The following is a 12830-nucleotide window of genomic DNA, read 5'->3' on the forward strand; positions in this document are numbered from 1 at the left end:
GGCAGGGGAGATGGGGAGTGACTGACTGCTAACGAGTATAGGGCTTCTTTTTGGGGTAATGATATTGTTCTCGAATTAGATTGCAATGATGGTTGCACAACTCTGTGAATACACTAAAAGCCATTAAATTGTACCCTTTAAATTGATCGAATTTTACAGTATGTGAATTATATACACAATAAAGCTGTTTCAGTTACCCCTCCCCCCCCACAATTTGCAAAAAGACTGAAAATAGACACTAAAATCTTATTTTTTTTTCAGAGTGATGGTAATCACAAGATATTTTGTCTTCTTTTGCACTTTTCCATTTTCTACATTTCCAAAAGGAGCATCTATTACTTTTGTAGAAAGAAACAAATCAATAAGTATTTAAAAGCGAGAGAGCAAGCGTGACTTTGACCAGCAAAGGTGACCCTCTCTGTGCTTGCTATGGAGCAGTTGGTCCACTTCTCCTTTTATGTCGGGCATCACATGTGTAATTACTTGTTTTCCAGCCTGACTTCTATAACAGACGGTAAGCTTCCAGAAGGCAGAGATTACTGCGTCTGCCTCATTCCCCTCTGTATGTCCAGAGTCCAGTAGCTTGCTAGATACATGTAAGTGCTCAAAACATATTTGTGGAATTTAACTGAATTTGTTAAATGTCTCCTTCGTCACCTATGTGCTAGATACTTTGGGTGATAAGAAAATGATCCACTTGTGGAATTGAATTTAAGATGTTTACAGTCTAGGAGGGGGAGAGAATATGGGCACAAAATAGTTAAACCACGGTATACAATAATAAATACCACTCAAGAGGACTAGACAAAATGCTACAGGCCTCCAGGGAAAGGCAATTACTTGCATCAACATGGAATCAGGGACACTTTTGTGGAGGAGAAGGCATCTGGGCTGGGCCTTCAAAGATGACTTAAATATGCCTGGACATAAGGAGCAGGAAAGGCTGCATGCTGGATGGATGGATCAGCATCACAATGAGAAAGCATCTTTAATTGAGCAGTCTTCTGTAAGGCAGTGGAGGTAAAGAGGAGAAACAACTCCCCCACCCCCAAGAAGTTCACTGCCCAGTAGGAGAAACCAAAATGTAGAAGGCTATGATAAAAGACAAGTACAACATAGGGAGTTCTGGGCAGAGGGTATAGCATGTGCAAAGGCACTGAGGCATGGCGGAGCTTACAAGTGGAGATAGCAGCAAGACCTCTCCTTGAGAGAGTTGGAGAGAGAGAGATAAGGCAAATGGCAAAATATTAATTGTTCATTATGCTGTTCTTTCAAATTTTGTGTAGGTTTGGAAATTTTCATAAGAAAAAGAAAAAATACAGATTGTAGCCTCATAGGGGTGTTGTTGTAAGTGTAAAAACAGTTTCAAAGCCTAGGCTTGAGTGGGGTCCATACCAGAATGCATGCAGGGCTGAGTTATGCCAAATCCATGACATCAAGATGCTTTCATCTCAGCCCCAGTCCTCATGTGGCCTCATTACAATGAAGCCGAAGGGCTGCCCTTTCCCACCAGTCCTGGCGTGATCCATTTCTTTAATGGCCTCTTTCCTCAATAAAACAAGAGGTCCAAACTGCCAATTCCAGCAGAGGACATAACTCATGACATTTTTTTTCACCCAAGCTTTCAACTCCAAATTATGACTTTTCTAGAGAATTATGGTGCTGCTTTTCCCGTTATTTTGTAAGATTGTTACAAAGTGATTATAGACGCTTTTGTGATTGATAAACAAGAACATGGGCTTTGAAGTAAAAGGAACTGGATTCAAATCCAGGCTTCTCTTACTAAGCTGTGTGACTTTAGGCAAATGACCAGCCTTTCTGGGCGTTGACTGCCTCATCTACAACACCTATGCAGTAAGTCTGTTATTAAACATTAAACGTGGAAACTGCTGCAGTGCCAGCCTCCAGTTAGGAATTGAGGGTAGCTATTATTATTTTTATCTTTATTTTTTATTTTATCTTTTGTATTTTATTCTTTTTCACTCCCTTCGCTTTCTTTGTCTTCCTTCTCCCCTCTCAGCCTCCTCTTTGTTTCCTTTTTCACCTTGATAAGTTCCCCCCAAAGAAACCGGAAACCAACGTGTGAAATTCTCAGGCTGTAACCTTTGCCACCCAGAGGTGAGCTAGAAGCCCCCGGAGACAGGAGCTGCGCTGATAGTGGTGGTTGGAGGGGAGGCTGCACTTGGAGAAGTTCCGCCTTGTGTTAACAGGAGCCGTAAGCAAAACACATGTGCACCCCAAGGACCACAGGTTATCAGTTATTATCAGATCAACGACCAGTGACCAGGAGAGATCAGCTCTACTCCATTTTTACTATGGGAAGCCCAAACAGGTATTTTTTAAAGTCAGCATCGTGTTCAGGCAGATCCTAAACATTCCTCAATGGGTAAAGGGTTTAACAGTCATTTTCCAACTATTTTTAATTCGGGCAAGATTGATATAGAGGAAACAGGGTCCCAGACTGCCTAGTCCCAACCCCCATCTCCTTTGGTCCTTGGAGTGTGAGAAATTGGAACATGATGTTCTCTCTGCCTGCAGCTGGGGCCCATCCCGGGACCCGTCTCAGGAGAGAGGGCTCCCTTGCAAATCCGACTCGCCCAAGGAGGATTCGCTAGTGTGACAGGCAGCAAAATAAATTCAGGACGGCATTTATACCACCTCAAAAAGGAATTAAAAATGTAGGCATCTGAATGCAAAAAGGCAGAGCAAAAGGACTGGGGAGAAGATCAGCTAACTGGGTGCGTTTGCCTCTGCATGTGCCCTGTGAGCTCTGCAGGGTCTCGCATCCACAGCGGGAAGTGAGGATGCGCGTGCCCCGCCCGCGAAAGCTTCCAGGATGCAAGGGGCCACTTTGCTCTGTCTCGTGTCTCTGTCTGTGTCTCTCTGTCTGGTCAAACCTCTCCACATTCTCCAGTTCACTACAGGGAGCTCCTCTGATCAATCCAATAGCTTGCCTCATTGGAGAGCACCCCAGGAGCCACCAGTCAGCCAATGGATGAGCCCGTTTTGGTCAGGTGACCTCCCCGAGCCAATCAGTCACCTGGGAAGTGCCCATTCTTGCTTCCCTGTGCACCTTCTGGAGGGTGGCAGGCGGCATAGTTGACAGCACCAGTGTGTGTAAGGAAAGTGATTTGACTTCATGTTTTAATTCTGGAGAGGGGTCGCGGGGCTGTGGCAAATAGCAGGTATGGTGTAACCAAACCAGCCTTTCTTTTCACTTTTAAGCTGCTTAATTTGCTCCTAAAACATACTCAGTGTGCTGGGCTGGGAACGTTCTGAACTGCCTTCTGGTTCTGGCTCTAATATAAGAGGACCAGCTTTAGGACCTTGAACAAGCCACCCCTTGGTAGGATGCTAGTCTGCTCCCCTGTGACACAGCAGGGCGCAGGAGATAGATGCTCAGAGGCTAACATGCTCTAACCCTGTGACTGAGTTGGGAGTTTGAAGTGTGGTTGTTGTGCCCAATAACTTTGTGACTTGGGGCACTAAGACACTAAGGCACTAATTTCACTGCCAGAACCTGAAGCCTGGCCTCGGTAACATTTTTAGGAATACGTGTTCAGCGGGGAGATAGACTAGCAGGATGGCCAAGAGGATTCCCTCTGGAGTCACACCACCTCAGGGGAATCTGCTCTGTCATGGGTCAGCTCTGGGACCTTTGGAAGATTATCCCACCTCTCTGCACCTCATTTTCCTCCTCTGGGATGGGGGTACTACCAGTCCCCGCCTCACAGGCTCGTCTGAGGAGTAGGAGGTAACACAAGCAAACCCTCAACCTGGGGCCCAGGTGAGGGGACCTGGCCGTGGGTTAAGGGTCAGCGATTTACGGGATGGCCAATGTATTCCTTTCCTGCAGTTGCTATAACAAATCACCACAAACTCTGGGGGGCTGAAAATGACAGACATCTTTCCTCTCACAGTTCTGGAGGCCAGATATCTGAACACGATATCACTCGGTTGTGCTCCCTCTAGCAGCTCCAGGGGAGAATCCATTCCTTGCCTCTTCTAGCTTCTGGGGACCGCTGACATTCCTTGGCTTGTGGCCGCATCACTTCCGTCTTCAAAGCCAGTATCTTCAAGTCTCTCTGCTCTATCCTTCCGTGGCTTTCTCCTCTGTATGCCAAATCTCCCTCTGCCTCCCTCTTTTAAGGATACATATGGTGACATTTAAGGTCCATCCAAATAATCCAGAATGTTCTCCCCATCTCAAGACCTTAATCACACCTGCAAAGACTCTTTCCACATAAGGTAACACTCACAGGCTCCAGGGAGTAGGACTTGGCTGTCTCTCGGGGTGTCACAGAGGGAACATTGCAGCTGGCTATGGTTTTCGGCCTCCTCTGCCCAATGTCTCTGCAGACGTGCTCTCGTCCTCTCCGCAGAACTTCCCTAACAGCAAACTCGTCATCTTTCCCACCCAGCCCAGCTCTCCCTTCTGACTTCCTCTTTCTGCCGACAGCCGCATCATTTTCTCCATAATCCTCCTCAGAACTCTATCTGACCCTTCCAGCTCCTTCCCTTCCCTGACACCACCCCACCCACACTTGATATTAGTCACCAAATCTCAGAATCGCAAAGTCTCCAAGCAGAAGAGAAACTTTCCTCCAGCACCTTTGATTCAGAGACGGAGCTGAGCCCTAGAGAGAGGTGGGGACTTGCCCGTGTCACCCGGCGACGTAATGGCAAGGCTGGACTAGAGCCCAGGGCCCTGAGACCCACTCCTACCACAGCTGCCCATCCTGGTAAAAGTCTTCCTGAGGACACGGCTCCCCTCATCCTTTATCTCCGTCTCTTCTGCCCGCTCCTCGGCCCTGCCCTCATCTCCTCTCATGGCGACTCTGCAGAAGCTTCGAGGGCCTTCCTCATCCAGTCTGCCCTTCATCCAGTCACCCAGCATCACTGCTTGTACTTGAGTCACCCCTGTGGAAATAGATCAACGTCTCCCCATGACCTAGGAGTGACGTCCATCCATTCAGCCAACGTTTATTGAGCATCTGTTATGTGCCAGCTGCTGGGGGGTCCCTGATGAACCAGATGCAGACCCGGCCTTGGATTCCAGCCTGCTCCATAGGCTGCCCTGGCCTGGCATTTACCGTTCTCACCTGCTTCTCCTGCCCCCCAAACCCTCCGCTGCCCCAAGCGGCCCACCTCCGCCCCTGGGATGCCTGCACTCCTGTGTGGGCACACGCAGGCTCGTTCCCTGTGTGCAGAACGCCCTGTCCCTTGCTGACGCCATCGAGGCATGCACCGTCTGCAAAGCCCAGTGCCTGTCCCTGCCTGGGAAGCCTGCCCTGCAGTCCGGCCTGGCGCCCCGAATGCAGCCCTCTCCTGGGTGAGCCCCTTCTGCAGCCCCAGTCGTGCTTCCCGCCCTGGCGTCCCTGAAGGAGGCCCTGGCAGCCGCCTTTCGGCCTCTAGGGGTGGTTTTCTGCCTCCTCCCCCCCACCCGCTCTGCCCCCACTTGTTGCACTGCCTGTCTGTTTTGGTTTTGCCTGCCTGCAAGGTCGGGGACAGCACAGTGATCTGTCCTGCAGAGGCACCCCTGATTAGGTGGCCCCAAAGCCCCTGACGCAGCCCTCTGGGCCAGTGCCTCTCTGGGGACGCACAGCTGTGGCTGAACAAAGTCGGGGCGGTCCCTCAGCCACCTGACCAAGAGCTGAGCAGCTCCCCCGGGGCCTGTCGCCCGGTCCCAGCCCAGGGCCCAGACAACAGGGCTCCTCAGGGGATTCCTGTTTGCTCTCCAATCGTAGGCGCTCCTGCCTGTGGTTAAACGGGGTACATCCTTTCTTTTGACCCTGAGAAACCTGACCAGCTGGACGGCACGGATTCCTGACATTTTTATGAGCATTTTTCCTTTCCTGTGAGTATGGGGTTTGATTACCTAGTGCTGTGTAACAGAGGACCCCAAAACTTAATACTTACCACAACAGGATGCTATTTGCTCACAAATCTGTGGGTCGGGCATTTAAACAAGCCACAGCGGGGTCGCTTGGACTCTGGGTGGAAAATTCAAGATGATCTCCACCCCCGTGTCAAGCGCCTCAACTGGTTTGGCTCAGAAATGGGGGGTGGCTGGATGGGCTCGATCAGGGGCACGTGTTCCTCAGTTCTCCTCCACAGAGCCTCGGGGCCCCTCCCTCTCCACATGGCCTCCCCAACAGGATAGACAGGGCTCCCAAGAGTGTGAAAACAGAATCTACCAAGCTTTCTTAAGGCACAGGTCTAGAGCTGGCACCGTGTCACCTCTGTCACGTCCTTTTGTCTTAAGCAGCCCAGATTCAAGGACGAACGCCTTGAATGCCAGGAGGTGTGGGTCACTGCAGGCCCCCGCTGTCACAAACTACTCTGTATGGCTCACCTTTCCAGGTGGAGCCTCTTCTTGGAGGGATGGAGTGGTGGTTCTATCCCTTAGCACCCTTTTTTTTTTCTTAAAGATTGGCCCTAGGCTAACATCTGTTGCCAATCTTCTTCTTTGTTTTTTCTTCTTTCCCCCAAAAGCCCCCAGTACATAGCTGTATATTCTAGTTGTAGGTCCTTCTGGTTGTGCCACATGGACCCGCCTCAGCATGGCCTGATGAGCGGTGCCATGTCTGCGCTCAGGATTGGACTGGTGAAACCCTGGGCTGCCGAAGCTGAGCGTGTGAAGTTAACCACGTGGCCATGGGCCAGCCCCCGCTCAGCACCCTTTTAATGGCTCGCTCCTAGGAGTTACTTAATCCACATTTGTCTTACGGAGAAGGAATAAGGGAATGGCAGGTGCCGTGTGGCCATCTGAGGGAGGCTGTCATACTGCTAAAGCCTTCGTCACCAAGATTGGTTGGAGGGAAATGTAGTAATTTGGGCCACCATCTCATTTTATGAATGAGAACACTGAGTCTCATCTGAGTTTTGAACTTACACACTTGTTAAAGGCCACAGGATAAATTAGCAGATTAGATTTGACAGCCCGGGACTCTCATTTTTTATTGAAAAATAGAAAATAAATTTACTTTTCAGAAATTCATTCCCTGGCCAGTTTCTCCGGACTATATCTAATCTGTAAAGCAAGAAGTAGCTGTATTTTTCCACGGGCCATTTCCACCCAAACGTTTACTGCTTTGCTCGAACATACTTGGTTATTCCTCATGACTTGCTTGACCCCATGTCTGAGTTAAATGGTGGCAGCATCTCTTTGTGAATGCGACTTACTCTAGATGTGATTAAACCAGTTCCTTAAAGGACAGGCTAACCCCCCACCTCCTCTCCCAAGAGAATATTTGAGGACATTTCAGTATTTGAAAATTATGCTCATAAAAAGTTTCGGTGACTCTGGGTTCTTTTTCTGGCTTGTTTTTCGTTTGTGTGTTTATTTAATCTAGCCTGCTTTTTCCAGCCTTATTCTCTTCTTTGCCTCTTTAAGTCGTTCATGCTCTGCCCAAAGGAAGCCACTGCACATGCTCATTCTCTCTCTCTCTCTACTTTACATGTGCTCAAGTCGCTCCCTCCACCAGGAATGCCAGACTGCCCCGTCTCCACCTGCTGATAATGTTTAAGGCGCGTCCCAGTGCCACCCCTACAAGGAGCCTTTCTTCATGCAGCCCTACCAAGCAGACGTGACCTCCCTCTCCTCTGAACGTGGAACGCTTGGAGCACCTTCCGCGTGGCTCTCGCGTCTGCCCTGTATGGTGGTTATGTGTATATTCCCCTCTGTAGGCTCCTGGAAACAGGGCTTGTGTCCAGACTTCACTCCCGGAGTCACCCAGTGCTGCGCCTGACACTAGGAGACATCTGATATTTGTGTGGAATGTATCTTTGTGCGTCCAGAATTACCTTGCTTACCTTCCCAGAATGGCATGTGGGTTACATGACCAGCCAGGAGGTCACCACCACCTCCGAGAATCTGGAAACAGGCAAACAAGATTTCCCTTGGAGATCAAGGTTGCCAGATTCAGCAAATCAAAAGACAAGCTTCCCAGTTAATTAGAATTTCAGATAAATAAGGAATAATTTTTTAGTGTAAGTATGTCCCACGCAAGATGTAGGACATGCTTAGACTGAAAAAATATTCATTGTTTATCTGAAATTCAGATGTATTGTATCTGGGAACCCTACTTGGAGAGCTAAAGTATCAAACTGACACACATGGAGTACAAGGAAGAAATGTCATCACCCTAAGAGGTCAGCACGGGTCCTTCAGCAAGACAGGATTGTAATTGGAGGATATAAGAAAAGTATATTTACAAAAACACTTTGAACCGGGGCTGGCCCCGTGGCCGAATGGTTAAGTTCGCACGCTCCGCTGCAGGCGGCCCAGTGTTTCGTTAGTTCGAATCCTGGGCACGGACATGGCACTGCTCATCAGACCACGCTGAGGCAGCGTCCCACATGCCACAACTAGAAGAACCCACAATGAAGAATGCACAACTATGTACCGGGGGGCTTTGGGGAGAAAAAGGAAAAAATAAAATCTTTAAAAAAAAACAAAAAAAAACCACTTTGAACCCTCTCTTGTAACTTATCTTAAGAATGTGCCAGTCAGAAAGGGGTTGGTCAACAACAGAAAATAGAGGGTCCGAGAGACAGACCTTGGTCATTCTCTCCAGCGTTATCCAGGAGCACCAACCTCCAGGTCTGGGACACCTCTGATCCCACCGTGGAGAGAGACTCACCAGGCCTTTGAGTGGCAGGGGCAATTGGGGTCATCCAATGAATTCCCCATGTTTACCAAGAAAACGTGTTAGAATTTGGCTTCCCATGCCTCCTGGGAGTGAATGTGCTGGTCTAGGACTACATGGATTCAGCACCCTGAGGGTGACAATTAAATAGCATTGGGGTTTTTCTACACATTCTGTCTGTAAACTTGGGTAATAAGAGTCTGATCTGTTCTCACTGTGCTGGATCACCCCCAGGTGACACCCAATGTCAGGAAGTTGTATTTTATTTCAACTGCTGCACTGTTTTTCTGGGTCTCTACTACCGCAAAGGGCAGAAACTATTTCTTCAAGGTCTAAGTGCAGAAACATAATAAGTAGCATTTATAGTATGCTTACTGTATCTTATGTAATCCTATAACAACTCTCTCCCAGTTTCAGAGGTTTCGTAACCCTTGTCCCAGGTCACACACCTCAGAAAGAGGCACAGCTGGGACTCAAACCCATGGCGTCTTCCCATGATTTTGAACCATTATGAACGTTTTGGCAAACATCTTCTTTACACACACATTCACCCAGGTTTTTATACAAATAGGCTCAAGTTACATATACTGTTTTGAAACCTTCTTTTAAAATTCAGCAAGATCTTGGGGCCATCCTTCCATGTATGTGCTCCCAACTTGTTGTGTCACAGAATCACGCAGAGAAGAGCTTTCAGTGTTAACGAATACCTTGACAATTCAGAAAACAAGCTCAAGAAGACTCCAGATAAGAGATCCAACTACTAAGGAGGAAGAAATATACACCCTTGAAAGAAAGTATCATCATCAGCCCTTCACACTCAGGGCCGTCAGTAAAAGCCTAATCAGTTTGAAGCCATTTTATGGCCACCACATTAAGCAGAATCTTCTCGAATTTTGTGTTCTATGAGAGGACTGAAGTTATTTGAAGTACTATTTAAAGTATTTTACCCAGGTTACCAGGCCGGATCCTGAATCAACAGAGGTGAGTATGTAAAACGAAACTCTAAATAGGAGCAAATGCAAGAGAGGGCGCTTCAAGGAAGTAAAAGGAGGTGGCCCTGGCAGAGTTATTTTTACCACCTGCTGTTGCAGAAGCCGGTTCCTGTCAGGACTGTAAATTAATCTTCCTGGGTGAAAATGATTATAAATCACTGCTTTCTTTTCATGAGAACATACTTATCTCCAAACCATTTCCAGGAGAGTTCCCCGGTCAGGGAGTGACACGGCTGACCTCAGTGACTCACGTCAGCGACTGGTCTGTCAGAGAGCGTTTCCTTAATTAGAACTTGTGACTGGCGGTCCGACCACAAGGATATATCACAAGCACTTGTCGTGAGCGCTGGTTTCTTAGCCAAAAATGACCTGCTGAAATGTCACGGCCTTGCATTTTGCCTTTGCGGTTTTGCCCTGCTGTTATGATTGTAGGCAGCTTCTTCTGATGATAAATAGTTAGTGGTAAGGGGCTTTCCTCAAGTCTTGTTTAAATCTCTCAACAACCCTACAGGATAGATGTTCTTATTGTCCCATTTTGTGGATAAAGATACTGAGGCTCAGGGAGGTCAAATATCATGTCTGCCATGGGCCAGCGCCCTCAACTTGAACTCAAGTCCGTTGACTATGGATTCTAGGTCCTTTCGCCGTGGTGCATTGGCCTGAGCATCTAGAACATTATGAAGTAGGTTGGTTTAATTCTCATGATCTCTACGGAGCCCCCACTCAACAAAACCAAGGTCATTAGCCTGTGCCTCATTCCCTCAGGGCCCCCTGGTGCCTGCTTGGCTGGCGGGAGCCACAGAGTAGCCCAGAGAGAACAGTGACCCAGAAAGGTAAGGAGGAGAGTTTCCAGAAGGAGGGACTGCTCTGTGGTGTCAGATGCCGGGGGCGATACGGCTGACAAAGGTGCCACGTTTTGTTGTGACTTCATGCCTTTGGTGCATGCTGTTCCCTCAGCCTGGCTGTCCTGCACTGACCAGTCCCTACTCCTCCAACACTCAGGCCAAAATATTGCCTTCTTCTCCCTACAATGGAAATACCATTATTGTTTAAAATAGAACATGGAGTCATTATTTAAAAAAAACACAAGATAAGTTTTAAACCTGTTTTTATATATATGTAAAATGTATATGTAAATTTTATACCTAACATGTGTAATTTATATATTTTTGTATTCACAAATTTTATATATAAAATATGTAATTCTGTGTATAAAAATGTAAAATATCAAAATAGTATCATAGTATGTATAGGTTTTGCTACTCTCATTTTCACTCACTGTGTAATGGATATATTTTATATCAGTAAGTATAGATTTACATAAAATTTTTCTCAAAACAAATAGCTTTAAAAAATATAAAACTAGTAAATGCTTATCACAAAAATATTTAAATAGTACTAAAAAAATATAAAGAAGAAAGTAAACAGCACAGAAGGCCCTCCTTATAGAGAGAAACATTATTAACATTTTGGCGAGCATCTTCTTTACACACACATACACCCATGTTGTTATAAAAATAGGCTCAAATTATATATTCTGTTTTCAAGCCTTTTAAAAAAATTCAGCAAGATCTTGGCGACATCCTTCCATGCTAATAAAAATAGCACATGATCAATCTTTTTAGTGGCTGCATAAAATCTTATTGTGTGATTATACCTTTATTTATTTGACTGAAATGCTAATGGTGAACATTCATTTTCAAGTTTTCAGGATTATAAACAACACTGTGATGAACATCCTTATATGTATTCTTTCTGGAATAGGAAAGAGATAGGTTGAAAAATCAGTATGTACAATTTTGAAGGTCCCATATGATACGATTATGTTAAAAAATGAGCACCTCAGAAAAGTCTAAAAGTTCAGCCAGTGTTCACACAGGTTATTTCAGGGCAGAAGGACCAGGAGTGATTTTTTTCTTTTGCCTACTCTTCTGTTCTTCCAACGTTTTCTATTCTAAGTATGTCTTACTACTGGCTTTCATTATGTTGACTCAAGTAGAAATGTATTCTTACATTGCATAAGAAATGTGTGTTTCTTAAGCACTCAACTGTCACCTCTGGAACTGTCCCTTTCCAGTTTCCTGTGCTCCACACTTGTTTCCATCACTTGCCACCCTATCATATGTCTTCATGTCCTCTCCCTCAGAGGGCTGTCAGTCCCTCCTTCCTGTCCCTAAGTTAGCGCCAGCTGGACCCCACAGGTGTCAGTGGGGGGCTGCTGACTGACTTGGAGAGTGAATTGGAGGTAATGTGGTAATGGCCCTGGGGCGGCCCCCTCTGATGCCACCTGCCTTTAATACAGCCTAGGCATCCCCACATTGTGGGCTGAGTGGATTCTGCTTGTGAGGAAGAATCCTTGAGGGACACGGAGGGGCAAGGAGGCCTGCTCTGCCTCAGGCATGTCAGAAGCCCAGCGGAGCTCCTCTGTCTAGGCAGCCGTCTCCCTGCTCTCCCCACAGTGACCTGGCCAGAGGAAAGTTGGTTGCTTCCGGACAGCAGCTGTCCCCTCCCCCAGATATCTCCAAGGACGCAGAGGATGTCCTGGGTACTTCCACAGAAGTCACTGACGTTGGGGGCCGTTTCATGTTTGGTTAGTGCTGAGACACTTCCTCTTTCATCTGCGTCTCATTTGGGCTACCCCTCCCCCTGCCTTCTTGGAGACTGAAAAAGGGGAACGTGAAAGAAAAACTGAAAATTTCAGCTGTAGCTATAGGCACCGGGCACCATGCTGCCATCCTTCAGCAGGGGCTGGGGAAGTCACCCAGGGAGATCATGGCATCCTCCAGAGGTCACAGAGGCCACCTCACCTGGCCTTTCTTCCTCCCCTCGTGTTACGTTTCCTAGCTCCCACCTAAGCAGTCCTAAATGCTACGGGAGATCCTCAGGACCCCAATTCCTATCTTTCAGGGAGCGACATTTTTAAAGCGAAAGCTCGAGTCTGCTTTTGCTCATTTCATTGAGTTTACTGGATTCATTTGCAAGATAGAGAGATATAGGGACACACACACGTGTGTATATATAGGGACACACACACACACATACACACATCAGGTTGTAGTAGCTGTTGGAAACTGTCTGAGGCACAGAAAATAAGCTGCTGACAAGACATCTAAGAACTGCAGGGAGGGCAGCTCGCGGCCTCAGCAGCTGCCTAGCATCTTGTAGCGTAATTGGTGATAAGCATCAA

Source organism: Equus asinus, chromosome 13 (assembly GCF_041296235.1).
Source record: "Equus asinus isolate D_3611 breed Donkey chromosome 13, EquAss-T2T_v2, whole genome shotgun sequence".
NCBI classification, from domain to species: Eukaryota; Metazoa; Chordata; class Mammalia; order Perissodactyla; family Equidae; genus Equus; species Equus asinus.